Source organism: Topomyia yanbarensis, chromosome 1, assembly GCF_030247195.1.
Source record: "Topomyia yanbarensis strain Yona2022 chromosome 1, ASM3024719v1, whole genome shotgun sequence".
Taxonomy (NCBI): Eukaryota; Metazoa; Arthropoda; class Insecta; order Diptera; family Culicidae; genus Topomyia; species Topomyia yanbarensis.
The window spans coordinates 164,118,011-164,145,898 of record NC_080670.1 but is presented as its reverse complement, the minus strand read 5'-3'; the positions used below and the strand labels follow the sequence as shown (position 1 = coordinate 164,145,898).

The window sequence follows — 27,888 nt, the reverse complement described above, 5'->3', positions numbered from 1 at the left end:
GCTCACTCGCACGCTCCGCGCTCCACAAACACTTTCTTATTAGCTATTTCGCGCTTCTTTATTGCTTCTTACTGCTTGCTTCGACTTTTTTTTCTCCTAATTTCACGATTAGCCACTTTCTTCACATTACCTGGCGCTTCGATTGATTCGATCCACTTGGGAAGATTTTACCTTCCTGGAGCCTAACCGTGACACCAGACACTCAACTCTTTGATTTCGATGAATCGGACTGGCTTTCCTCTAGTAGCACACTTTTCTTTTCAGCTAACTTTTCACAAGATAATTTCCACTAACGGTGACAATGCTAGCGCTGAGACTCGATCTATTATTGCCACAGTGGAAAACTGTAAACCCTGCACTTATGCTCCATCGCAGATTTTCTCCAAACAACTGGATATTCTTTCTATCTCACTCTTCCAAAGGCACTGGAACTCTGCCCGATGTTTCGATCCCGATAAATAATACACGCACTCCAGTACCTTACCAGGCTTACGTTTCCTGTCAGGATGTGTGGAAAATTTCAGAGCTACCCTGCGGGGAATGCAAACGAATAACCGCACAAATCCACTTATCCTTCTACCGCTCTCTTCTGGCTTCAATTGTGCGCATACCTAAGTTGCTTGCTCTTATTTCACGGAATAACTTTGCTTTTCCAATAACACACACTCGACGACGGCTGTAACTTTTCCTTTAGCTAACTCTGCACACACCGAGTATTTCTTCCTTCTTGTACCAACGGCCCTCGCGTACTTCACGTAAACAGCAACTGGAGAGGCAATATTTTCATTCTGTGGAAGAAAGAAACCATTTTCAGCATTTGAAACTTAAAACTTTTAGACTTCAGAGATCCGCGAATTGGTCAATCACTAAACACGTCTTGTGAACGATTAGTAGATACCGTATAGAGTCGCAATGCCCCGTTCTGCGGTCTGGAAATAGCGCAATCGCCGAAGAAAACCTTCCACTTTGGAACTCTCACATTTAATCAACTATTTCAGAGCGCAGTGCCAGCCATATTGAATTAAATTGAAATTCCAATGTTTTTCCTTCACTGCTTCTACGAAGGATGAACTGGTGTGCGCGTGTGCCTATATTCGACTGTACAAGTAGTCGGACCCAATCGTTCGTTGAGAGCTTATTGGATTCTGCCCAGCAAACAAGCAAGCAAGCAACAGTTTGATCGTGTGTTGCGCGCCCCAAGCAGGTACACTACGCGCGTGTGGTCGTGTGAGGCGCATCACGCTTGACTGTTTGAGTTCGCGCAGCAAAGCCGCGGCGGCCTCTGTCTGTTGCCAGGCGTTTGTGCAGATGGTAGTGCGGCTTAAGTCGCTGCCAATGGGCTACACTGACTTTCGAAAGTGTGAACACTGTAAGTGAAAATTAGACCGGTAACAGAATGTAGCTGGTTTTTTACATGTCAAGTGGGGCAATAAATGAAGAATAATTTGTTTTCTTAATTATATTCATCGATAGAGCTTTACTTTCTAAATGTGACCATATATTTTTCCAACCGTTCAAACCTCCCAACAAAAAATGAAAGCTGAACAAGCTTTTGGTCCGCGAGATTAAGCTGAACAATAACTGTTCAAACCAATATCCAGCAAAATTGTTTGTTGGGCTCAGTGTGGTTTAAATTGGTTTTCTACGATAGTTTGAACTAGTCCTAGATTGGCACTGTCGGTCGTACTTGACAACTATTTAAGCTACATTGGTTAGCTTCTTTGACACTTAACCCAGTAAAAGCATAGCAAAGGTGATAGAATGAAGACAATAGACGTGATAATTTAATTTCACAAAGCAATTCTTTTTTATCATTTTGCAGCGCTATGGATTTGCACGAACTGTTGACATAGGACTGTATCGTTTGTTACTATATTAGGACCATCTTTGCAAAAATTTCGAAAACTTTTCGTTGAATGGTTGAATTATAAGAGTTCAAAACCAAACCAGTTTTCGTTACACATAACTTTTGGTTCAACTTCAAAGTGCACCTTCATAATGAAAACAAAGAAGTCAAACCTAAGAAAGAGCACCAAATTAGAAAAAAAAGTTCAAGGGTGAATGTTTTCCTTTAATCGCATTTTGTATGTCGTTTGCAGCAGAGTGTATGTAAGGAGAGTGAAGACAACTGTCATGATTATCTGTCAGTAATATTCCAAACGAACAAACGACTTCTCAAAATACATGGATTTGACTCGTTTGGAATGACACTGACAAATAAACATTGTTCCAATTTTGACAGTGTCGTCACTCTCCTTATATGCACTCAGGTTTGCAGTAAGCTCTTAATATAGTGTTTAAAAAGAAACATTTTGAAAGCTAAATAATTTGATACGGATGTTAAAATATTATCCACTACAAAGTATTGAACGGTCCTTTTTTATTTCTCAATTAGTGAGATTTTCAGACGGAACTGAAAGAAAAGCTAATCTCCAATAACATTACCTGAAACACAAACAGTTGCCAAAATTGTGGCTGCTGTTCAACCAATTATGACAACTGCAAAAGTCGCCTCAAGCACCACAAACTCAACAGCCAATACCATCAATGAGCAAGCAACTACCAATGACGGGGGGTTCAAACTCGTGACTCGTACCGGGAGGAAGTTAGGAAGAACTAGGGATAGCTGGGGTCGAAGTTTTTGAGCCCGAAACCGATGCGTTCCCGACGGGTGTCGGGTTCCATAAATTAAAAATTCTCAGGTACCGGTCGGGCCCGGGTTTTTTCAAGTTTGAAAATTTCGAGCATGGGCCGAGTTTGAATTTTGAAATTTTAAACTTTCACGTCTTCAGGTCGGGCCGAGTTTTTCAAATTTGGAATTCTCGGGTTCGAGTCAGGTGATGATACATAAAACCGTACAAAAAAAATTTTACCCCAAGTTGTACATTAGGGTTAAAGTATGTATATTCTTGGCTTAGCTGCGATCTCCGAGATACAAATATTTGTGCATTTAAACCATTGTCTATGAAAGACATGGCACGATCCGGGTTCCCTTGTGAAAAATACCCTACTTTCCACTTTTTTAAAGAATTGATTAAAAAAGCTATGTCCTGTCCACCCAGCGGATTTACGGAGGTTTAGAGTAGCTCCGGAAACTACATTGGAGATGTCGGAGCAGCTCTCCTGGCGCGAATACCATACCATCAGACGCGTAAAAGAGATTATATACCCCATCACACGACGATTCCAACTCTGATGATCTAACAACAAGAACACGTCAAATAAAGCTCTGTCACGACCTTGACCGTACCAAACCGTAACGCGGGTGGTGTCGTGCAAACTGTCAAATTTGAGCTGACTACAGCTTAAATCTTAAAATGTGTATATTATGTTTTATAAATTAATATCCTTGCAATCAGAAGTTGAAAAACTCGTGTAATAAAGTATACAAAATTGTTATTCTACGAATCTAAAAACAGAAAGATTGGTTTCGACGCTTTAGGTCGATTCAAGCTGCCATCCTAAAGCTTTCGTTTGCTTACAAGTTAGCAATCGATATTCCCACCTTTCCGGGTAAGACGTCTACGATTCGATGATACGAATGTATACGACGAAGAGAGAGAGATATGAATGACCCCCCAGATGCAGTTGCGGAGGAAGCAAATATTACACCGTTGCTAAAAAAAGATTACCACTCGCAATGGCAAGTCACGCGTATGCGGTCAGGTCAGGTCAGGTTCTCATGATAAAGAGCGACAAATATGTCTTTACTGTGAGACATTCTGGTAAACTTGAGTGTAACACCGCCTAAGCTCAACTCCTGCCAGTAGAAAACAAAAGATTAGTCCGCCAGATTTTAAGCCTGTTTCTAATGATCCAGCCACTTCTAGTTTTCCGATCTGTATATTTCACATCCTTGCTCTCAATTGAGTACTATGGCTCAAAAATGTTCATAACTTTCCTTACTTAGTAATCTCTAGCTAGTTGCATGTCGTTAAAAAATAAAAAGAAAGTTCAGCTACGTAAATCGAAATAAAAAATGAAAAACGAATAAAAAAGTATTTTGCATTGTAGCTTCATGGTTTTACTATAATTATTTGTCGGCTTTGTGCGCAGGCCATATCATGGACCACATTCACGTCTTGATTTTTTTGATATTACCTGTCCGTAGCTAGGTTCTTTATAGATCATCATCGTAGCCGAACAATGCGTGTTCTCCGAATCATGACCGAATACATTTTACATTTTCAGGATGCTCGAACTTTGGCCACCATTCTCTAATTTCATCGGACGCTCACCGCATGCGTATCGTCTGCGATTGCATATAACCTGCTAGTGCGGGGTCATTCGCACTACATGTCCAGCCCAGAGCTCAGAAATATTGACATGCTCGAGTCATGTCTCATTCGTTGCCATTAATTCATTCGATGCAGTGCATTAGGTTCAAATTTAACTTCAGTTGAAAACCCCTCGGCATGATACCTTCACACTTATGTAGTTGAGCTCGGCAATTTCTCAGCGAAAAATTAATTTGCCGAGTGCTATGCTGTTCAAATCTCGCCAAAAGTTGCAAAAAATGCTGAAATTCGGCAGAAAAAATTAAGAGTGTTGACGTAGTCCGGGAGCTTTCCACTATGGCAGTATTACAGTGATTATCACTTAGAAACATTGGTTACGAATTCTTTCTGTATAGTTAAACTACATTGTAATCAAATTTAGTAATAAACTTGGAGACCTTTATTATCCACTTTCGCCATGGTGGAAATAATGTACAAAGTGGTTTTAGAGCCATGTTCTCTCTGGAGGTGCTCTGGCCTTAGCGACGATTTGAGGATTGTTAAAACTGTGTCCCGTATTTACGAACACGGTCTCAAACGTAAACCTTTAAATGCCCGTATTCGTGCGACCATGGATCAATTACGTCTGGAAGCCTCTACCCTAGGTCCTAGTAACCTAAGCCCATGCATTCAGTTGGATCAATCAAAAAAATGTCGCTCATATCCACACGTTCCGTGGCGACATGACCAAGGACTGTAGTTATATAGGGGAACTTACTCTCCTCTAGAATCCGAGCCGCAAACTGAGAATCATTTTTCATATTTACCGTCCGCGCAATAATTCAAAAATACACGCGAATATGCAAATGGCCAAACGGTTACAAAATCAACTTCATAAACGCATAACCAAATGGAATGTATACACGCGATGTTGCATACATGCTATCACACGCGACGTACAAAACCCCACGCGATCGTACACGTTAACATACAAACGCTAGTGACCCTCACCACGATACACAAAGGCGCCCACAACTGCGCCCAAGATTTCAAAAACCCTTATGTCATAGTGGACATAATGTACAATGAGGGTTTAGGGCCAAACTCCCTCTGGAAGTGCCTTGGTCCACGCGATGAGCCCTGGATTGGGACTCCTTAAAACATGGAGTGTCTGAAGCCGGGACTCCTGAAGAAGACAATCTACCAGATGATCTTTGACAGCCCTTTGTAATCATCCACGAATATCTAGGTCCGTGTTCTCCCAAACACGATAACACGGGGTGATGATAAAGTGAAATGTTTTCTCTAAAACACATCGAGCAATCGATATTCTACTTCTTTTCTATACCTCATGGCCGTACAGGGCAACATGGAGTATCAGCGATTTATATGAGCAAGTTTTGTGCGCATCTTTTGGCTGCGGAACTTTAGCTGACTACGCTAACCTGACCATCGAAACTCCTAAGGTATAACGAATGCAGTAGAAAAATGAACTGATAGAGATTTTTCATTTTTGCACCCTGGTGGTGAATCCATCGCTAATTGTACTAACTTTGTTATAGCAGAAAAAAATGATTACGCTAACAATTGATTTGTAGCAGTTAGGCAACTACGTTCGCACTGCAAGCTCCACCTCTGAGAGAAGAAATTGCATATCGTAAGGCACTACATGTTCACCAGATATAGCCGATCCAGAATTTACAACTTTCTAGAAGCATGGTTCCGCTCGTTCAATGTTGCTGCGACCGTATCCCCGGTATTACTTCGGGAAGAGGTTTTTTATGTGCACAGCATACAATCCTATCTAACTATTTAGTAGTTAGTTCTTTCAGTAGGGTTACAGCACTCATGCTTGACACACTACCAGTTTTCGATCATTTACACAATGTGGCCTTTTCTGTATGGTATTAGGAAAGCTAGTTGTGGGTCGAGAATTAGCGCTCTTCCCCTACGAGAACAATCTGGGCGGCAAACTTCAGACTTTCTAATTTACTGAGCCCTTCGGTTCCCTTGTGTCATTTAGTATCACTTCCTCGTTGAGCTTCCGACTTGTGACGGTGAATCTTACTATACGCTAACGGAGAGTGCTTTGTTGCAGTCTACTCGACTAGTCCTCGGAGATGGATCTAGCTTTTTCCTGCGGAGAGTTCCCTGGCGGTGATTGCTCTCCCGAAACCGTTGCTCGACGTTCATCACGCCGTTTCCGCTGTAAAACGGTCATGATGTACATCATAACTCTATTTACTGTGTTCCACGTCTCTACATAGCTTGTCATTCTGTAGGCTACATTATCCGGGTTGATGCGCGATCCTCCCGTATTAAGTAACTCCCTGCACGCCTTTTCAAATCTTGAATATTCAAAGACCGGTGTCTCCTCGACGACCGGTATCTCACACTCCGGGCACAATGGTGACGTTGCGGAGCTATTTCAGGTGGAAGGTCATTTCTCCGTGCTTTCTATTGACCCACGTCGACAGGTTTCTTATGAGCCGCTAGGTCCACTTTCCTTTCTCCGTATTGTCCCATTCCTGCTGCCACATCACCATCGAATCGATTCTCATTATCTTTCTCACGTCTCTTGCGTTTCATTGATTGTAGCACTTGATATCCTCCGCCAGGGTGATGCAGATGGGGATCATCTTGTCGATAACGCATACTGCCTTCGAAGATATTATTATGTTCGCTATCGTACAACCATACCCTACGGAACATCCTGTTCAACTTTTCGAGGTTCCGTTTGGTTTTCAGCGCCGCACCCCAGGTTGGAACCCCACATCGCAGTATCGATGACGAAACACTAGATAACAGACCAACTTTTCGCAGGTGTAATCAACGTGGTTGTTAAAGCTCAACCGGTCGTCGATTATCACTCCCAATTGCTTCAGTGCATGCTTCGATGCAATCACATGCCGTTCGATGGTTATCTGTAGCCGCTGAACCGCTTTTCAATCGATAACCGACAACACATCCGTCTTGTGGTGAGCTATTTGCAGCTTGACCCCGTTCATCCAACTCTCGATCGTGTCTATTGTCTCCGTCACCTCCACTTCTCCAAGTGTCTCACTCATCACGGTTATCCGCGAAACGCACGATTTTCACTTTCCCAGGCAGCCGCAGTGTTAAGAGCCCATCGTACATCCCGTTTCAAAGAGTTGGACCGAGAATGAAGCCCTGAGGAACGCCCGCTGCGACTCGCATTAACTTCTGCCCTTCGTTCGCCTCGTACAGCAGTACTCTATTCTGGAAGTAGCTCTCCAGGATCTGGCTCATTCCTCTGTGTAGCGATGGTGCAGCGGCCTATACGAGGCTGAATGGCCCGGTGATTTCCCCGACTTTGGCAGCAACACCAGCTTATGTACCTTCCACTTTTCGTGGAAATTGCCATCATCTAAACTGTTTAGCATCCTGAACATGTCCGGATATGCCAGGATCGCAGCTTTCAGCGCCACGTTTGGTATTCCATCCGGACCGGGGGCTTTCTTTTATTTTAGTCGCATCGACACTTCTTTGAGCTCGTCGTTTGTCGCTTTAGGTTTCCGGGGCATATTTCAGCTGGTGCCGACGGGCTCTCATCTTTGTTATGACAACTCAGCACGCGTTCCCCAGGGATAGGCGTCTACTCTTCAGCATTGCTACTTATGGAAAAACTGGCTTGCTAAGCTTTTTAAAGCGTCCCTTCTCGAAACGTCGTTTGCACTCCTCTCGAACTCTCCGATCTTGCTCTCAAAGCCCGCCTTCTGGCTCTAAGACTAGCAGCGTCTACTGCATGACTCCAGTTATCGTGGCATTTTAACATTACAAGCCGTCACAATCCTTCTTGTTAGATCAACTGGGACCATCATCATCATCAGTTGCATCAACGTACTTGATTCCGCTGTTTGCCGAAGTGACTCAACAAAAAGTTTTTTGTTTAAGACATTCGTCTTCCACATTAGCTTGCCGGTCGTCCTTCTCCGTGCTGTAGCAGGGTTCCTTTGACCGATGCGGTAGCGAATTTACTGGTGGTCGCCATGGGGATACTTCTCGCACACTCTCCAGTCCATGTTCGCCGTCAGTCAAGGACTACAGAATGTGGCGGAATTTCTCTCGATACCGATGTCCGTTTCGTGAAGCAATAAGTTCCCAGTTTTGTCACGATACAATCAGCCACTTAGCTCCCAACTTCGCCGCGATCTACTCGTTGTAGTCCTCGGCGGTATGTGTCAAGGTCACTACAAAGAAATGTTCTCACAAGATAAAACACAAATGAAACTTTGAGAAAAAAAATTAGGCATATTATTGTTGAACATATTCAATTTTTTCAAGTTTCTTCAAAATATCTCGGGGGAGTGGGGTTTCAATACAATTTTGAATTTAATTGAATTCTAAATTAAATTCATTTTATTTCAGCAATTCAAGCATAATTTGTTTATGAATCCCTCATATAATCCAAGAATGGTCAAAAGCATATTCTTCGTGACAGAATGGATGATGCAAGATGCAAGCCCCTTTTGACATCACCCATGTGAACACCTGTGCAGACAGCTGTATTCGATATGAATTGGACACATGATATAGGACGCCAAAAGCCCGATCTTCATCGAAAATTCTGAAAATATAGTGCTACATCGGTAACTGCGATTTTGGAAATATGATAACGTTAGACGCGTCGGAACTAGAAGAGGTCCTCTGAGGCACAATTGGGTCTGTACTTTCTAAACATTCTCTAATGTCGATGTTTATTTTGGTTACCACTCTAAAAAAATTAACACCGCAAAGAAAACACAAAACCAGTTAGAATCATCCAACCGGCAGTGTACCAATCCGAAGTTTATGCAAACAGTGCAGTGGCGGGTGGTTGCGTTGCTCGATTGGAATTTAAATAAAAAAAAACTGTGCGGTAAATTCTCATCCGATGGAATTTTGCGACCAACGAGAAATAAAAAAAAATACGACGACCGTCACTGAAAAGAACACGGAAGAAAGAAGTGATGCGAGGTCAGTCTACAGCATCAACCCGGTGTGGACGGCGGGGGTGAAGCTGTGTTATACATAGTGAAATGGTCAGTCGCTGGGGACGCGGGGAGGGGGACTTGAAGCTTGCTGCAAAAAATGAACCTCTGTTTAGTGCGAAAATATAGCTACAGAGCAAGTATACTGCAAAAATGTCAAAATCACATTGGAATGTGGCGTACGTCGCTTGCGTCGCCGCGTCGTCAAGCGTGAGATCGGTGTGTGGCAGCCAGCAGCGTGCCATTTAGCACGTCTTTGGGACGTTTCGTAAAGTACACAGGCTTTTCCGAAAAGATACTTATACGGTGTAATGTAGGGTAGCTCGCCCACCACCCCCGCACCCGAAGCGTCTGTAGGGCAGCTTTAAACTTAGCTCCAAATAAAATGGATCAATATTCGCAACGTGTTTACGATATGTTGCTTTTCGCAGCACCATAAAATTCATTGGTATGTTTGTGTTCTAATAGGTGGTAGCAATCATCATCAAGGTTTTTAACGATGCTGGAAATTAATTCTTTTTTCGAAAATTATATGGCAGAATATGTAGAGTTCGTTTGAAAACAGCGGCAGCGGCACAGTGTTTCAAAATTGAGTCGATTTCTGTTATTTTTTATAATTACTCCGAAATAATACATTGATTGGTGCTCGGAATACTTAATTTTTTCTATATTAACAGTGTAATAGTTGACGCAGTGTGGTCAATAAGGTATTTAAAACCAATAATTCAACCTCATTACAAAATATTTGCTTGGTAAACAACTTTGCGCGATTATTTAGCAGAAAAGATCATCTATCTTCAATTTCAAAACAGTATAAAACGTCACATGGAAGTAGTAACCCGAAAGAAGAAGAAGCAAATCAGCATGGCAACACTTCACTCACCTATTTCAAGTATAAAAGCGAGTTCTGTTTCTTTCGTTGTACAAAACTCATCTATTTCGCAGTGTCGTTGCTGATCGCATGTCCCCTCTCTCTCTTTCTCCCTCGCACGATTCCCTCTCCCCCTTCCCACTCTATCTATCTCATTATTTTTCTTTCCCGCCGAGAAGCAGTAAAACTGTAGAAATATTTAAATTATTTACAGCTATTTTATAATCATCATTCCATGGCATTTATATTTCGTTTCTTTCCTCCATTTTTACCATCCAATCCAGCTAATCCGCACGACCGACCGAGAGCGACCAGCTACGATCAAGTTTCACTTCGCAGACCAGATTTAGCTCCCTGTCCAGTCTGTTCGCTGCACTGCCCTGTGTTGTACCTGATGCCGGACCCCGGACAGGGTCCACTGCACTACTCAACTCTCGCAAAGTTCTTGAGGCATGATGATAGCGAGGATTTAGCTTGGAGCTCTCGATCACGAGCTGACGGTATATCGGTATTTCACTCCATGGATGTGACATGATGAAGCTACATACACCGTCACACATATTATAGTTTCGAACTTAGGATTAGTAAAAATCATCGAACAAATGGTGGTCATTAGAATACTAAGAAGAAATAAAGAAGAAAACTTTGAACAATCACAAGGTTAATCTAATGATACGAAGAATCACTCGAAAAAATGACATTTACAGTACTGACAGAAACAATAAATTTCTGCAATTAATTTGACCCTTCTATCTCGTAAAATCGTCATAACATTTTCATAAGAAAACTTGTAGCAAATTACTGTTTTCGGAAAAATTTATAATTAAATTTTGAACTATACATTGGTCTTTCAATTTGAGTATAATAATGTTCTGTATGAGCAGTGATGTAAAAAGTATTTTCTTATGCAAATTCCATACAAATTTGAAATACGGTACGCAAAGTCTGGAAATAACCAATTGCCTTCAAAATTTGCACCCTCATTTTACTACAAATAGTATGCACGGGAAGCTGTGCTTATTACTATCATATCAATTACTATCAATTCAACCACAAGACAGTCTAATGTGTGAATGCGTGTGTATATGGTCAAGGCTCCGAAAATGGCAACCACAGGCAAATTTTTTTAAATCAAATTTTGCGCCAAACTGTTTGTTTTGCGTATGTATATAACCTCTAATATTAAAAATCCAGAAAACAATTCCATGTCTGTCATTTATAAAAGTTTGTTGATGCTACTTGCGTGACCTGAAAATGACTAAAAGACCGTAAGGAGATAAAAAGGTAAACAAAATCCATATTGTCAACTTTTTGCTTGCTACCACATATTTTCATCGTAGTCTAATTTAAATTTGATGATATTGCTTGAAAAATTTAGATGAATATGGATTATTGCTTATTTTCAGTTGTGAAGTAATGGAAACCAAATAACTTGTAACGTGACAGATCAAAAATTCGAAAAAGTTTTGTGGACTACACCAACAGCATGCATACAATGTCTATCCTGCATTTTTTCTTACTACTTTGAGTCTACTTCTTGAAACTGTATTGTGAAAAGCTTAAAGTTTCATTCATTTTTAAGAAAAACCATCTTTGATTCTGATGAAACCTTTTACGTTTCATCTATATGGAGACTAAGTATTTTACAATATTATAAAAACCATTTTTATTCAAGAGTAGTATTTAAAAAGGACGTATGAGATCTTGAATGCATTACTTTCAATATATATTGTTCGAAAATCGCAATTTGTGCAGCAAAACAATATGATAGCGATTCTGGGGAATTATTTCTTCTGTGTGAATATTTTTTGGTGAAATTTTTCAAAAAAAAAAAACAAAAAAATGTTAAAAACTACAACAAAAATGTTAAAAATTCAAATACATTGTTAAAAAAAATAATGAAAAAAATAATAAAAACACAATTCAGCCTTGAGCAAAAGCTAAAAATCGACCCGGACAAGTGAAACAGTCAATTCTACCTACAAGCCGATCGGTGCCTATCGCACAAGCAGTCCATATAATATCAGTGCACAAACAATATTGTATTGTTACCCCCGGCTGCGGAGTGAAATGAGTTTGCCAAATGAAACAAAACTGCCCGTGCTACGGGATAACACGATTTCGATCAACTTTAATAAAACTCGTGTTAGACCCACAGTTCAGGAAGTGGAGCAATTAGTTTAAGTTAAAATGGAGTTTAATCTCGCTGAAGTTATGTACCTTCAGCTACATCACGTTAAAAACTGTGTTTTGATCACGTTTAGAAGTTTAGCACAGGCAGAAAACTTCATTGAAAAGAACAACATGCAACACGAGGTCGAGTTTAATAACACCAGAATCAAGATCCCGGTGTATATGGAAAACGGCATGGTGGACGTACGTATCCATGATTTGGCCCCGCGCACTAAGAAAGATTACATCAAACAAATCATGTCGCAATATGGAGAAGTAGAATCTATTACGAATGACACCTGGAGAAATTTTTTCACCGGCATTCCCAACGGCGTTCGTATTGTGAGGATGCGAGTGACTAAACCAATACCTTCTTACATGACTATCGAATGCAAATCACCGAAGGATAGCATGACCTATAAGCAAACAACACTTATCACATATCCCGGGCAGACCCCAACATGCCAATTCTGTAACCATACAGCCCACTACGGAAAACATGCACCGAAGCAACTAGCCAAAACTCATCTACTACAGCCAACTCTAACAAGCAGCCACTGACACCTTGAGTTAAACCAAAAACAACGATCCAATTAACCAAAAATGCAGGTACAACGACTACGACAACCGCTCCCAAACCAACAAATAGCATCGCCAATAAAGAAGCAAATACCGATGAAGATGGATTTACAACAGCGACCCGTAAGAACAAGAAACAAATAAGAACCTCTGATCCTGAACAGCAAGAAAGCAGTACCGATGATGACATTGACGGAAACGTTAACGCGAGAGAAGGCAGACTGAATGACCCCCAAGCGGCTTCACCGCCAAGGAAAAGGATCTCAACACGCAGCAGCAAACTGCGTCAACAAGATCTGGAAGACCGACATTCATAGCATTTTATTTTAGATTTTTACTTATTGTGAAAAATTAAAAGTCCCGCGGCTCAGTCGTGCTAACGCATTGAGCCGTTTCAAATAAATCCTTAGATGAAAAAAATAAATAAAACACAATTACAGAAAAACAATGTTTTTTTTTGTTAACGAAAGCCTAAAAACTGAAGGAACTGTAATTGTACTAATAGAAAGTTATTAGTAAGAAAGCATTTTTAACTTAAGTTTTTTTCTAAATTTCTTAGTATTTGTCAGCCGTAAATATAATTTTCTTATACAATATGAATACCAAATATAATTTCGAAGTCAAATGCTCTTAAGAAAAATTTTCCAAAACATTTTGATTTTTTTTCAACAAAAATATCTAGTAGTGAAAATACGCCCTTTTAATAAATTATTCACAAATACCTAACGCAAAAACATAAATTAAGTTTAAAATTTAATTGCAAATAAAAAAAACTGCATCGTAGAGAAAATAACAATAGTTACCGTTGATAAACCAGTCACAATTTCACAAGATCCACGGACAAGAAATTCTTGTAACTTATAGTTAGATTTATATAAATGCATAGTTTTTTGTCGTCTCATATCATTAGTGTATGAAGGCTCATAAAAATACTATAAATTAGAAATGTTTTCCTTTCCAAATTAAAATTTACTATGATTCAATGTTAGCATTAAGTTAGGCCACCTAAGAAGCCTTACCCTAAACCACACGTCTAGCATCCCGTCGATGAGGCACTGTGGCAAACTTGACAGAATGCGGCGAAAAATTTTGACACGCAACACCACTACATCCGGTCGAGAGAGAGAGAGAGAGAGAGAGAGAGAGAGAGAGCACGAGGGAAAGAGAGAGAGCGAGAAGAGGTTAAAGAGGAGTTTGAAAAAAGAGGCGAAGGCAGTTGGTAGAAGACAGTTGTCAGATATAGACGTTTTTGGAGAGTGACAACCACCAACCGAAAGCAAGTGCGAAGTGCGATCCAGGGATAGTCCCCGGAAGATACGGATCCCAGTACTGTGGGTCGACGACGAAGACAGCCCGTCCGAAGTGAGCACAGTCGGTCCGGAATATATACACCGTTCATCCGGAACTTTCCATCAACTTTAGTCCGGATCCAAGCAGCATCCGTTCGATATACGCTCCGTCCGTTCGGAGCCAGTCCGGATCGGAATATACACTCTCCGTCACTGTTAGCCCGGACTAAGGCACCATCCGGTCGGTAGGCACTACACGCTACACCCGCACGGAAACAGTCCTCTTCGTCCAGAATTCTCACGGTTCGTCCAACATCAAGCAGAACCATCCGATATTTATCACGTCATCAGCGACTCACATAACCACGTGACGGATCTACACGCAGCGATGTCTCCATTCATCTGCCTCGAGTGGTGCTGGTGGCCGGTGAGCCCATTTACGATATTGCTGAGTCACACGTGTGCGTCGATTGGTGGGAACGAACGTTTTTAAGGCTTGAGTCCGGTGAGGTCTGGTTGAGCCTGGCCCCCGCTCATCGACACTTGGGCCGATGAGTTCCTCCTCCGCACATGAACACCAGGGATAGAGTCAACAACATCGGCTACTGTGGCGGAAGCAACCCACCGAACCCCTAAAACCCGGCGTGGTCCCGTATAGCCCACGGCTCTATTCCCCAACGAAGATCATCGAACCATCGGTTTATCGTTTTTGCTGACTTATTTTATGAAATATGCGTAAAAATGTAACGTGACAGAAAGAAGCCTTTACCACATGCGGACATGTTAGAAAAATGTCCACATTTCGCGGAGATGGCTTAAACAATTTTCTTAAAATCTCAATAAAAAGATACCATATCCCACTTTGCTATTTGTAGCCCTTTAGGGTAACAATTTAGCTCTATATGGAAATATACCAGTTTTTACGTACTCTCTCCGTAAAGTATATTTGTTTTTTCGACTTGCTCACCGCTGTTCTAGACCGTATCATTTAGTTGTAAATTTTTGTTTACTTTCGCGTTTGTTCGTGTAGACAGACTAGATAAATCTATAGAAAAATTTCAATAGGACGTTAATAACAATGAGAGATTCTCTTTGGGGTCTTTCTCTTCTGTTCATTACTCGGCCATTTCAACATTTACTACTCTACTCTTTGCATAATATTCTAGTAAAAATCGTCGGCTTTCGATATGTACTGGAAAATTAGTGCAAAGTGTTGTAATGACGTCGTAATAAACGAAAGAGAAAGTAAACAAAGAGAGGCTCTCAATGTTACTTACGTCCTATTGAAAATTTTCTCTAGAAATTTTGATTTATATTTGTGAATAAGTAACATAAAGTAAGATATGCCACAATTCTCTCTTGCTGTCAAAAAGTGTGCTGAATTCGTGGAACGGAGAGTGACAACGGCGACAGTGGTGGAAGGCGAACAGCGAGTTTTGGAGCAGTTTACCATCACCTGATCCTGGAGTGAGCGTGTGCAACGAAAAGTGAATCCATCGAAAAGTGCCGTGGTTTTGGGTACTAGTAATTGTGGTGCTGGATCGCCGTCAGGGGAAGCTAATCATCAAGCAGTTTTCCCTTCCCCGGCTAACCGCAAACGATCCAAAACGCCCGCCCCTCTAGCTGTAGAGGATAAACCGAACGAGCCTTGCTCTACTCTACAGCTAACAGCCAAGAGGAGGGAAGATGGTGAGACATCGGATCCATCTGGAAAGAACGCTACGGTGTCTTCCAGGATTCCTTCCGGGCAGCAGGGGAGATATTTCGTAACCATCACTAGGGAGGTTCCAACAAATGAACCAAGTTCACCTCACTTGCTAAACGTCAAGAACCACTGCCGGAGCAGCCAACAGAAACCATCAGGGAGAATGCGACCGTTGTATCCGGAAATACAGTCGGAAGAAACCGCCTGCTTTCCCGCCAACAGATCGACAAGCAGCGTAGAGTGCACAGTGCAGCAAGAGGAATTGGAGGAAATAAATAAATCCGTAAATTAATATTTGTTTGTTTACCTTTTTGTTATACGAAAATCCGAAATTCTTGCTGACGAAGACATTATGGCTGCCATAAGCAAGTTAAAGTCCTCTACATCGGTGGGGTTGGATGGGATTCCTTCCATTATAGTGAAAAAATGCACAAGCGCATTGTGTACACCTTTACGACTAATCTTCAACCAATCACTGTCGCAATCAGTGTTTCCCGTGTGTTGGAAAAAATCAGTAATGTTTCCCGTTTTTAAAAAAGGTGATAAGCAAAATGTTGCGAACTATCGTGGCATAACCTCGCTCTGCGCTGGATCAAAGTTATTTGAGATCCTAGTAGGAAATATGCTCTTTCTTGAGACCAAAGCATACATATCGAAGGATTAACATGGCTTTTTTGCAGGCAGGTCAACAACCACCAATCTAGCCCAATTTACATCGTACAGTATTAAAAACATCGAAGATGGATCACAAGTAGACACTATATACACTGATCTTAAAGCTGCCTTCGATCGTGTAGACCACTCTCTTCTTCTGGCAAAGATCGAGCGGCTGGGTGCTCAGCCCCGTGAAAACTGTTCGTTGCATGAAGCTACCACTAAATGCTAGTAGCGCTAGCTGCGCTTCAAATGTTCAAGGTCCGTTCATATGAACTGTACAACACTGTTTAAAAGTTGGATTCAAAACAAGTAATTATTAACAATATATGAAAATAACGCTTTCTCTTGCATCGCTTCAGCCCCACAAAATCCGAATGCTTTTATCACCTGAAGTCCAGTTAAACACATCAAACTGAAGTTTGTTTGCATTCGATAAGTCTCAGGTCGAGTTAGCAACATTGGCTCGTAGCGATGTGAACGTTGCTTAAAGCGCGTTCGCTGTCATTTTTGGCAACTAGCCGACCCAGGAAGCCAGCTTATGTTGGCTTCACTCATTTTTCAAAGAAACGTCAAAACATTCACCCTCTTGTGGGTGCTCCATCAAATTTTACAGGATGGCTTAAATCATATCTCGTAGATCGTTCTCTGTCTGTGAAATTAGGAAGTAACGTGTCATATAGCTTCATCAACTTGTCGGGTGTACCTCAAGGGAGCAATCTCGGACCGTTGCTTTTTTCTTTATTCTTCAACGACGTCTGCTATGTTATACCCCCAGGGTGCAAACTCATATATGCTGATGATCTCAAACTCTTCCTCATTGTGCGGTCAATAGAGGACTGCATCGAACTTCAGCGACATCTAGATGCTTTCTGTAACTGGTGTAATCGCAACTTGTTGGTTCTCAGTGTGTCCAAATGCTCTATAATATCTTTCACGCGCAGAAAAAATCCAATTCTCTGGAGCTACAACATCGCCGGCCAATTGCTAGAGAGAGTGTCAGTTATCAGAGACCTTGGTGTACTCCTGGACTCGCAACTGACATTCAGAAACCATTACTCTCACGTTATAGCACAGAGAAATAGAAACCTTGGCTTCATAATAAGAATTGCCAACGAGTATACTGATCCATATTGTCTACGGGCATTGTATTTTTCACTTGTTCGGTTTGTCCTGGAAGCTTCCGCTGCCATTTGGTGTCCTTATACGAGCATTTGGACTAACAGAATTGAAGCAGTACAAGCAAGATTCCTCCGCTTTTCTCTTAGAACTTTGCCGTGGCGTAACCCAACAGAGCTACCACCATACATTGTTCGCTGTCGTCTGCTCGATATGGAAACTCTGGCAAAAAGGCGAAATACATTCAGAGCGGTATTTGCTGGGAAAATATTGACTGGCGAAATGGATGCCCCAGATATTCTCTCAAAAATCAACATTAAGGTACCCCCCAGAAACCTTAGATCACGTAACTTTTTAAGACTAGACTTTCAGCGCACCGATTACGGTCAGAACGAACCCGTAAGGGCGATGTGTAATGTTTTCAATAGTGTGTATGACCATTTCGATTTTTATGTTTCTAGTGATGTTTTCAAGAATAGACTTAGGAGATTGACTTAACTTATAAGATTATGTGAAAATATTTCTGTAATGTTATTGAAATGTTGTATACCTTGTATGTAATTTTGTCAATTTGTAATGTCAGATCATTGTAATTGTAGAAAAAACGTGCGAAAAGATTATGGGTTTTACGCGCATTCTAGGTCTGCTTCTGAAGTGAACCTTGAAATGGGCTTTTCCCATACAACAACATTAAATTTCATGTAGACCAACATAGGTCAGATGAAAAATGAAAATAAATAACTTCAAGATTGTTGTTCATTTCATCGATTATTATCCCATGTCATATTAGTATTCCGAACGTTCAAATAGCCACTTCATAACTTGGGCGATGCTTCTGGGGTAGATTTCCTACTTTTTTGAAAAAAATCGTCCCCGTTTGCAAAAAAAAACATTTGTTTTCAGTGAATCTTTCAAAGACACCGCAGACCCATATACCAATGAATTTTTCTTGGCTTTATGATTTTCAAACTTCTTTCAAAAAAATCTGTATAAATCCACCTAGTAGTGCGATTGTGCCTTTCTTATTTATCCAAACTATGATTCATTACATTCTTATTCTATTCTATTCTATTCTAACCCTTACACAGCCAATATTGAAAAGCATCCTGGAAAACACTGCAGTTATTCTGTAGTGTTTTTCTTGTCAATATTAATATTTGAAGCATATTTTTATATGTCGCAAATATTAAAACGGCCAGGCCTACTGTGCAGAGTTGGGTTTGAAGATGTTTCAAAAATAGACGGCAATAAAATTATTCATTTAATGAATAATTTAATTAACGAATTGTTTTGAATCTTAAAGGAGGAAGAAACGAGGACAACCGTACCGACCGTTTCAGTTTGAAGGGGATATGTATAATAAATCGTTGGGAGTGACCTTGCTAAGAAGGTTAATGTCACTCCTTTGGTCCTTTGGGATGGGACAGAGGTATTTACACCTTGCCCTGGCTAATAAGCCTAGGTTATAGCGCCTTTACTCGCTCTAGAAATGTCCATTACATTCTTATTACACTTAACACGTATCCCACGACTACCACGAAAATCGACGCTTACTAACTTTCCCTGGGGGCATAATGAACCATCATAGGTGGCCAATGTTGTTAAAGCTGCTTTGAGTGATCATTAGTGATCTAGACCCGCAAATCCAAGTGACCCATTTTAATTTGTATTACATCATTTGGACATCATGGTGGTACCAGTTTATATGGGAATTTGCTGTGTGACCGCACTCTTCAACCCGTAACTCCGGAATCGGAAGTCGAATCAATTAAAAATTCAATAGCAGCTTATGGGAGCGTTATACCTTGCAGTTTAAACTAAGTTTGTGTAAATCGGTTCAGCCATCTCTGCGCTTGTGTGAGTTTAAATGATATACACTCACATACGCACACATACACACACAGAAGGCGTTCGGCGGTACGCAGACGGTGTCGATACGGTGTTCACTTGAGGCTGTCCCAAGAGTTTCCAGACAAATGCTTCAAATACCAGGCGAGAAATTGCAAACTCCCGGATAGATCTGATCTGTGCAGAAAATGTGGGGAGAAGGGACACTTTTCAAGAGATTGCACGAAGCAACCGATGTGCATGCTTTGCGCAAAGGAGGGTGGGAAAGACCACGTGACGGGAGGCTTAATATGCCCAGCGCACAAAATGGCGATGGAGTGCCAGAAGTGATGGAAGTGACCCAGTTAAACCTCAATCATTGCGAAACTGCACAGCAACAGAAACGAAATGCGATGTTGCAATTATTGCTGAGCCATATCGAATCCCTATCGACAACGGTAACTTGGCGGCGGATAGAAAAGGAACGGCCACATACAGAAAGTGGTCTGAAACTCATACGAAGGCTTCGTGATTGCCAAAGTTAAAGAGATTTTTATATGTAGCTACTACACACCCCCTAGATGGACAGTAGAGCAGTTCCATCGGATGCTTGATGAACTTACTGGAGAGCTAACCGGACGAAGACCAATTGTCATTGGAGGAGATTTCAATGCTTGGGCAGTGGAGTGGGGAAGCAGACATACCAACACAAGAGGGTATGCTATGAGGGCACCAGCACAACTTTCCGCAGAAATGGACGGGAATCTATTACCTTTTGAAGCCCGTCATTAGTGTCATTAGCAAACATGAACTGAAGAGTTTGCGAAGACTACACGCACAGTGATCACCTGGCAATCCGGTACAGTTTTGGTCAACGATACCAAGCGTCAATATAGAGAGCGAGAGTTCACGAATGGAAGTGGAATGTGAAGCCATTTAACAACGATCTCTTTGTGGAAGCATTTCAAGCAGCGAGCGACTCCTCTGACATGAACGCGGAAGAGTTAACAGAAACGCTAGCAAAAGCATGCGACATCACAATGCCAAGAAAACTAGAGCCAAGGAACAGACGGCGTCCAGCATACTGGTGGAGCGAGGAGTACAGAACCCTTCGCGCAAGCTGCCTTAGAGCCAGAAGAAGCGCCCAGAGAGCGAGCACCGAAGCGGACAGAGAGGTGCGTAAAATAGTATTCAGCACCGCAAAGGGCAGCATTGAAACGTGAGATAAAGCGTAGAAAAACGGTTTCCTTTAAAGAGTTGTGCCAGAGGGCTGACGCCAACACCTGGGGTGACGCATGCCGTGTGACGATGGCGAAGACATGACACCTCTGGAAATGTGGCTTGGTAATCTGCAGGGCTCTTTCCGGAGCACGATCCAATGATATGGCCGATTATACCGTATGGCTAGGTAGAGCAGGACAATTCCGAAGTGATACAAGTCTCCAATGAGGAACTCATCGCGTTAGCAAAGGGTTTAAAAGTGAAGAAAGCGCCCGTACCAGATAGAATCCCCAACCTTTTTTCAATATTACCTTTTTTTAAACTTTTTTCGCATCTCAAAATATATAACCCCTCAAATGAGATTGACTCTCTACTACTGATTGAGTGAGGAGGCTTAGATTGGGAAAGTTGCGCACTAGGTTGTGAACCCTTTAACCTATGTTTTTGCACGGAAACTAGATGCAATAGTTTCCGTGCAAAACCCTGAGTTGAAAGGTCGAGGTTTGACATGATTGTCTTTTTACACTCCACACAGAAAAATTCCCGGAAGACTTACAATCCGTGTAAGAAATTCTTTCGTCAATTCTAAAATTGGTTTTTAGAGAAAATGGGAAAGAATTGCAAAACATTTTCTAGAATCCTTACACCACGCACTATTTCTAAACCTAACCTAAAGTTCAGATTATTCTGTACAATTACTCCGTAACCCGAGGCCCTTGAATCACATATTGCTTCTTACGTTGCGTAGAAATTGTGACAAAAGAGATAGCGAAAGCTTTAAACACATTTTTCTTCAAGGTGCACTGTCTCAGCAACTGGGTTAGGTGTGGAAGAGCGAGAGGGTGATAGGCGGGAAACGGTTGGCATAGGGTTACTTACCGATTTAAACCCTATTGGGCCAGGTTGCCGCACGATTTCTTTAATTATTCGGGCTTCTATCTTGGCTCTACATCCTCTTCATGACCATGTTTTTATAAAATAAACGTTTATAAACAGCTATATCTCTGTACGTAGAGACTACTACCTTCCATTTCAGTACTTACTGACCATTTTTAGTATTATTGGAAAACTCGGTTTTGAAATAACTGGACTGTCTGGAAATATTGATTACGATTTTCTTATAAAATATATCACTTTACACTGGCCTAGATTACGGTATTTGGTACAATTGAACTATTGTAATGAGGTTATGAGAACTGAAACGAGTATCGGGATGAAAAAATGAGGAACCTCCGTCATTGCGATAGAACCATCTTTTATGGGCGAAACAAACGCTTTGAGTTTCTTAATAGAGCTGTTAATTCCAATGACTTTTCATTTCAAAGAGTGTTACGGTCAATTTTTTTTCGTTTATTTTCCGTCGGTCTCTGTCCGCACTGTGTGCCTATCACCGACACCAGAGAAGTGACTCCACAACCATATATCGGTTTATCAACATATGGACCAGGATCAACAATTCTACTTCCCTTGCGAAGAAAGACGACCACTCAACCACCGACGTCGTCTATGATCAAAATTTGGTCTAACAACAATGATTAATTTTTTAATTAATTTTTTTTTTCAAAAGTTCAAATAGCATAAAATACAGAAAAATATTCAACTAAGCTTTCAGTTGAGCGTCTTTTAGTGACTGCCATCAAGTTCTGTACAGCCACCTCGTCCACATATTGTTGTACTTGAATAGGTTTGGGTCTTATTCAGGCTCCGCTTGACGATGGACCAATGGTCCTCGATTGGGCCGAGCGCTAGTGTGTTGAGAGGGTTCCTTTCCTTGGGCGCCAACAGAACCTTATAGGCGTTATACCACTACATGTCCTTTTTCCGTAATGGCAGTATTCAAATCAAAATGGCGTGGAATAATCGTATTGCTTCATGAAAGGCAGCAGACGTTTTTTCATGCACTCTTTCATATAAATTTCCTTATTGATGGGCTCGGTCGCAATGAAAATGTCGCTTTTCAAACCACAGGTACAGGAAGCCTGCCAAACCAGATATTTCTGTGTAAACTTCGACAGCTTCATATGCTTGAAAATATCAACCACTGTTCGGCCCGGTTGCCATTACGCTGGTGACAGTTGATTAGGTCACTTTAAACGGTTTCGCTAACTTGGCGTGCAAGTAATTTGGATTCAGGCTATTGGCGATTCTACGTTGCAACAGCTCACAGATAGCGCTGGAAGCAAAGTGTTACTGGTTTGATTCTGTTCTGTCATAGTGCATATATTTTCTGTAAACATTGGTGAAAAATAACTTTTAAACATCAAATCACCGATCAATTTGTTGATAATTGTTTACGAAAATGGAGGAAAACCATCATTTTATAAGATGATGAGTAAACATCTTGCGAAAATGGTGTAAAACATAGTGGTTTCTAATATTATTCGCAGAGCTATATGTGTGCTGTTCCGAAATGTAATTTGTTGAGCACCGTAGCCGCCGCAACATCATTTCCCGTTCCTCCTAAGTTAATCTAAACCTTCATGAGATGGTGTAAATACACGAAACTCTCCAGATCACTCGAGGAAAGAATATATCCGGCTAATAGGAAAGTGTCAGCTTTGTATCATACACAGCCGATCCTTCTCTCTGATAGTCTTCACTGAATCTCCTACGTAGTCCAAAATATGAAGGAATTGGACATTGGTACTGGTTGGGTCTCGGTTTCGAGTTGGAACTTCATTTATGGAACGATTTTTTATAACCACAATAATACCCCGATAACATTTCGAAGAAATGTATGAGCCAAATAGTTGCAAATGGCTGTAATTTCAGAATAATTGCAAATAAAACTAAATTTCTTATTCGTTTCATTCATATTTTGGCAATGGTAAGCTTTTTGCGAGAAGAAAATGAAGTTTTTGTTGTAAGCTACGACTCACTTTCCGATGAAAAAAAGCAAACTATATCACTTTGCCAGTTCATGAGCTGAATCATAGGTGTCGCATGACGAATTTTGGTTTTGCCGCAACTCGCCAATACGCGAGCAAAATATCTTTGTGTTATTCCTTTTGTTTGGTTGACACTTTTATAACAAATGTCAAATAGAAAAAGCATTTTTCTGCGCGCAGGAGGTTGAGGGGTTTACGGATTTGTTAAATAACGTACAAAGAAATGCGATCACAACTTTTAAATATCTACGAAATTTGTAGTGGCTTTGAAAGTAGCCGATTTATCAATATTTCCATATTTATCAGGGTCTAGGTATTGCATAGTTTTATTCAAATCTTTGTCTGGTTTTACCTAGAATTCGTTAAAGAAACAACACATTTGGCAAAGTCGGGACGCTACAACATAGTCTTTGAAAATACAACTTTTGATATTGTTGGCTTTTTTATTTCAGGGAAAACTGGTCCAGGTGATTTTTACGATTTCTTTATTTATATATTTGGTAAAATATTATTGAACAACTTATAATTTAAGCTTTTCACAAATTGCGAGAGAACAACAAAAAAAGTAACAAACGGAGAAAAACTGAAAAATAGATAAAATGGAACAAATCAAGAAAGCTACAAAATGTCACTCAAAATAATGGAAAAAGATTAATAATATGCAAATAGTCAAAAATCTACCTAATAGAAAAATACCTAATTTCAAAACGGAGAAACAACAGAAATTGGAAAAATATGACAATGGAAAAATTAAAACTATAGTAAAAAAATAAACTATTTGAAGACATAACATAAAAACAGATTGAATAATTGAAACAATCTAATTAAATGAAGAAAATTAAACAAATATTAAAGAAATAGAAAAATATTTCAAAATAGGTAAAATAATGAAAAACGGGTAAATAACAAAATGAAAAATAAAAATCATGGACATGAAAAACAATAAAAATGGCAAAAGAAAAAAAAATAATACAACAAACAATATAAAAACAAGATTACAATAAACAAATATAGAAATGATCGAAATGGAGTTAAATTTAAAAATAAAAATTAAACGAAATGTTTGAAATATAAAAATTAGTAGCAAATTCAAAAAATTGAAAGCATGAAAACAAGAAAATGGGGAAAAGTTAAAAAATGTTTCAAAATAGAAGAAATGGAAATGGAATGAAAAGATAAAAATAAAATAGCAACGAAAAATCTAAACATGGCCAAGTTATTTTTTAAAGAACTAATAGAAATGAAAACAAATGGAAGCAATCGAACGGAATGGATTGAAGAAAAAATAGAAAACAGGAACAAGTGGAAATAGCCCAAAAAGTGACAATAGTGAAATCATAGAAAACATGTAAAAGCAAAATGGGTAAAAATGAAAATCCTAGAAGAAATGAATAAACAAAAATATTTTCACAAAGAAAAACAAGAGAAAATTTAAAAAATAAATGGGTTAAAATGAATTAAATCAGTAAAAAGTAACAATGGAGAAAATTTAAAATGTGATGAAATGGAAAACCGAAAACATTCTAAAAATAAAAATCAAAATAAAATAATAGAAAAAATATTCAAATGAAGTAACAAAATAGAAAACATTGAATTTAAAATTGTTTAAATGGGTAAAAGATGAAAATACTAAAGGTAATGAAACATACCAAAAATGGGAGAATATTAAAAATCCATACTAAAGAAAAGCATATATTTCAAAACTAGTAAATGGAGAACAGAAAATTTTACAACACGAAAAAAAATTGACCTAAAGAAATAGAAAAATATTCATTTAGCTAATGAGAGAAACCTAAAATGAAAAAGGCGGATAGAGAAATACTAGAATAAGCTTATTGGAAGCTATGAAAAAATGCAAAGAAATTTATTGAAATCAGTTAAAAAAATAATAAAACGATAGATAAAATGGGAAAAAATGAAACGAATAAAAAATGGGACATCTTTTAAAAGGGAAGCAAAAATTGGTAAAAATAGAAAAAGGAAAATATGGTGCAAAATATACAAAAAAGTAATATAAGATTGAATAAATATACAAAAAAGTAATATAAGATTGAATGAAGAAAATAGAAAGAATACAAAAGCTGGATGAAATGCAAAAGAAACAAAAAAGCAAATATGAAACAAGAGAAAAAAATGAAAAAAATCATTTAAATCAAGAAAGTCAGTTAAAGATGCCAAAAATTTCCGGGTTCACGCATTTAAATAGAAAATTTCAAGTGAATACGAAAAATTACGATGGGTTGTTTTCTTCGTGGAATTTCATGTTCTCAATAAGTTGGACTAATGATTAGAAACCAGTTTTGTTTTGAAACTCATCCACCGATTGAAAGTTTCCAAAATAATTAGTAAAATACGAATCAAAATCAATTTCGGGAACACAGAACCTTCAACTTTTGCCAGCTCAATTTTTTAAATTGTCTAAATCCATTAAAAAAAGTTGTATAATATGAAATAGAAAATAAATTTTAGTTTTTTAATGAACAATTTACAAAAAAAGATCATATGTCTTTTTGCACACTGCGCGGTTAAACCGTTTTTGATTCCTAAGTTTCAACGTTTTCTTTTGATTGGTCTTTCACGCAGAAAAACTTTATAATGTAATGTACGATTAGCTTTATGATAGAAATTGGAAGAAATTAAATCATACCAATATTGAAACTCTTATTGAATTTTCAAATAAATTGTTATTGAAATAATATTTAACAGAATCATTCCTTCTGTTCGAAGTCTAGGCCCCCTCCACAACTCCGGGCCCGGTGGGAAACACCCCGTCCCCCTCCCCTCTCGGCTGCCCTTAAATGTCATGAAAAATACACGCTAATCTACATCTTTATCTTTCGTGAAAGTAATTGCAAATTGTTCTGCTCTGAAATCACAATAAATTTGGAGAAATCAGCAAAACAGTTTGCAGAATATGGATGTTCATGTGATATAGCGACATACTCGAGTAAGAATCAAGCGTCCCAATTAAGTCATTAAGCCATATACTGTTTTCTATTTTTCCGGTGCAGTTGACGTTAAAGATACGTAATCGTACTTTTTTCACTTTTTAGTGCGCAAAATTACAATTTTTTCACAAAATTGGATTTTTACGACCACACTTTGCATTGAACTACCTTGATCCCAATCCTTTTGCTCGGATAACTGTCAAAAATGTGACTAAATTCACTGTCAATGAAAATCGAACGTGTCAAACAAGAACGTGTTTACATTTTGTGTCAAAAATCAATTAACAATAATTCTGTAGTTCTAAAGGTCAAACATATATATCGTTATATTTAAGAAGATGAGCTCTATCGGTTTCCGAAATAAAAGGAGAACTTTATTCTTCATTCAATAACCCAATTGTTCACATTTTATTGAACCCAAACGCATCGGGAAAAGATAGCAGACTCTAACCAACAGTTCCAAACAGTAACAAGGTGAAAATAGGCTCAAAACCGCATGCCTAGGCGAAGAAAGAATGTTGAACATTCCACCTTTTTGCGGTTGCTGCTGCTGATATTGTTTATGTTATCGTTGCTGGTTTTCTCTCGCTTATTTGTTGTTGTTGCAACTGTTGGTACAACGGGAGCTTGTCTCAGAAGGTATAGACACCGAGGCGAAATTACGCTGAGCACTCGATTCTTCGCATTCTTGCAGATGCTAGGCTATATCAAATTTCAACTGTCGCGAGTTTGAAAGTGAGAAATATTTTCAAATCGTTAGGTGAACTACATTTAATACGCTTCGCAGAGACGTCATGTTTAGTAGATTGAGTTAAACATTGCATTCGCAAACCTTAACCAGATATGAAAACGGTTTTAAACCTCGCATAGACAGACGCACTCACTCGCTTCGGTATTTGGTGCATCTGATAGAGCTTTGTCCATCTAGGCTGACCGGTTGAGGCTGTTGCTTGTTCAAAAGTATGCAAACGGGCAGTACCTACCCGTAGTGCAAGACTGGAAGAAAACAAGTTTTTCACCTAAATATGCGATCCAGCGCTCTGCCGCCACCGAGTCACCACCACCACCGCTGCGATTGCGAATCGTCACCAAAGAGGGACAACTCAGCGCATTCACTATCAACCTTCTCCGTGCAGAGTCTCATCAGATGTCGCACTGATCGTTGCACCACACTGACACTCGACTGGTTTCGGTCTCCTACGGTTACGAACGAGGCTTAAAACTCGGTAGGTATGCCTATGTGGCTCGAGATTGAAACTGCAGTGTGTCCGCGGAGGCGCGATTATCAACTCAAGCGACAAATCACATTCTTTGCCAAGCGACGATCAAAAGTCAACTGACAACGCGAAACTGCACACACCAAGACGAGACCCGTTCGTAGTAGAGCCGCAATGTCGGAAAGGGGAC

The 27,888-nt window shown here is 39.8% G+C and overlaps 1 long non-coding RNA gene across 2 annotated transcripts; it reads right to left on the bottom strand.

The window, feature by feature from the left end:
* LOC131679789 (uncharacterized) lies at positions 1 to 27,877 on the bottom strand. Of its 2 annotated transcripts, none has more exons than XR_009303851.1 (2): positions 27,366 to 27,877; positions 1 to 788 (listed from the first exon to the last, which is right to left on the bottom strand). It is a non-coding gene; the product is annotated as an uncharacterized LOC131679789 (long non-coding RNA). The 2 variants fall into 2 exon arrangements; XR_009303850.1 differs by lacking the exon at positions 27,366 to 27,877 and adding an exon at positions 899 to 1,101.
* Between the last annotated feature and the right edge of the window lie 11 nt (positions 27,878 to 27,888).